This window comes from Sinocyclocheilus rhinocerous, unplaced genomic scaffold (genome assembly GCF_001515625.1).
Source record: "Sinocyclocheilus rhinocerous isolate Xijiao unplaced genomic scaffold, SAMN03320098_v1.1 scaffold580, whole genome shotgun sequence".
Classification (NCBI taxonomy): Eukaryota; Metazoa; Chordata; class Actinopteri; order Cypriniformes; family Cyprinidae; genus Sinocyclocheilus; species Sinocyclocheilus rhinocerous.
In genome coordinates, this window is record NW_015670982.1 from 1,388,138 (window position 1) to 1,390,328 (window position 2,191).

Sequence of the window (2,191 nt, forward strand, 5' to 3'; positions counted from 1 at the left end):
ATATGAGTTTTATGTCTATATCTATAACGTATTATCTCTATCATATGGACTTCAAGGTTTCATTAAGATCTATGTGTAGTTGAAATGACAGTCAAATACAAAATGCAAATCCCATAAATCTACAAATCCATGCAAAATAACCACATTCAACAAAGTACATGGTATTAAAAAAAAAACAGAAACAGAGCATGATGTGAACTTGGAAAATTCTTATAAAACATGGAAATATGCAGGATTTTTATGTGAATTGCGAGCAGGTGTACAAGTAATCATGGCGAATGACTATTAATACCAGAGTAGATAGTGACCTCTGGTGTTGGCTTTGGTAATTATTGGAGATGTGATGGATGCCAAACAACTAGAAAGGTATGAAGGGCAGCAGCTACTCACTAAAGAATCTCAGAAGTCATCATGAATTAGAAATTATTACAGTTCATTTGTGTTTTATTCCAGGCCTCTCCAAACCACCTTAATCCCAGATTCATCCATCTGTTGACGACATGTAAGACTCCTATTACATATTGAGAAGATCAGAAAATGTTGTAACACATTTTGTTTTCAGTGTCTGTAAATATTTTTGTATATGTATATTTATGTGTTTACAATAAAATACCTATTTTATAAAATTCCTCAACTGAAATGAGCTGTAAAACCAAATAAAAATGTGTACATTTTAACATTTGTGCATACATTTCATAACTTTAAATTTCAAAATAATTATTTTGCCATTACCCAACTGCCCATATTTAAATTTTAAACATGTTTTAACATATTGGAAACCTTTTAATAATAAAAAAGAAAGAATAAAATGGGAAACAAATATATACTGTAAATACATAAAACATGCACAAAGACCTGAAAATATAAAAAAGTTTGTGTTTTTGCAAATTCACTCTCAAAACTGTGGCAAATGTAGGTCTGTTGACCTATTTTTCAGAAACATTTTGACAAAATATTTGGAGTCACTTTCTCTTGTCTGCAGACCTCTTTTTATTCAGTGTTTTGTTAAGAAAGATGTAACTTGTGGTCAGAGTAACTAACGTCCATGGTGCATTACACACTTTTAAGTGCTTTTACATTTTTTTTGGGGGGGGGGGGGGGGTTGTCAAAATGCATTCAAAGTAAACCATAATTTGCTAATGAATTGAAAACAATACTCACGTGATGCTTCATCACTTGTCTTTCTCTTTAAAAACAAAGAAAATTCAGCTTCTCCTCACAGTCTCTGTTCTCCCAATTCCCTGTCTTGGCATTGCGGGCTCCACAACGATACGGCTCAGGTGGGCATGAGGGGAGAGCAATGTTAGCCACAACATTCTCCTTGCTGACCCAGAACCACATTCCAGCCAGGAAACGCAGGCCTGTCCACACACTGTCGGTCTGGGCATTACTCATGTTTGGTAGCACCTTAGGATCTATGTAGGCCAGATCAGTTTTGCGTGACTGACAGTACTCTAGAGCGTCCTCCCATGTCTTTTTCTCTTGCACCAGATTCAGGTTATTATAGCAGAAGAAAGGATGCTTACTTGTACACAGCCAAGTAGGAAACTCACACAATGCAAACCCCAGAAATTGGATTCTGGATTCCTCATTCTTCATTAACGTGCACGAGTCTTCATTTTCCTGAATCAGCGAGCTAAACCAACTCTGATTGTAAGCTCCTCCAGCTGCTATTTGTACCATCTGGACATCCTCCACACCGGTGATTGTAGACAGGTCTGTATGATATGTTTGGCAATACTTTCGAGCTTCTTTGCAGGTCATTGGAGTAGTCACATAAACATGCATTCTGACTGTACCTGTTGTTTCTCTATAAAGGACAAACAGGAAAAATACAGTGAGAATCATCTCTGCTCTGCTCTGATGTGTGCCAATTTGAAGTTTAAGGATGGTTGAGCACTTTTATTTATCACTCTCACTGAGTGTTGACATAGAACATGCAAATCCTACAGACTCACCATCAAGGTGGAATGTATGCCCTGTCATCAGTGTGCAAATTATACAATCACTTCCAGATTTATTTAATGAACCCATTGAAGATAGCCAATGCTGATTAGTGATATATTTGTGATATTTGAATCTTATATACATATAGATTTACAAGTAGATATAGTAGTAATAATAACAGTTTATATGTTTTGTCAATGCACGGTCCGTCCAATAATGAAAAAAGTACTCAAACAGCATCATA

At 35.9% G+C, this 2,191-nt stretch overlaps 1 long non-coding RNA gene across 1 annotated transcript; it reads right to left on the bottom strand.

The window, feature by feature from the left end:
- Nucleotides 1–253: 253 nt before the first annotated feature.
- LOC107734563 (uncharacterized) lies at nt 254–1,630 on the bottom strand. Its single transcript, XR_001639112.1, has 3 exons — nt 1,527–1,630; nt 1,162–1,415; nt 254–489 (listed from the first exon to the last, which is right to left on the bottom strand). It is a non-coding gene; the product is annotated as an uncharacterized LOC107734563 (long non-coding RNA).
- Between the last annotated feature and the right edge of the window lie 561 nt (nt 1,631–2,191).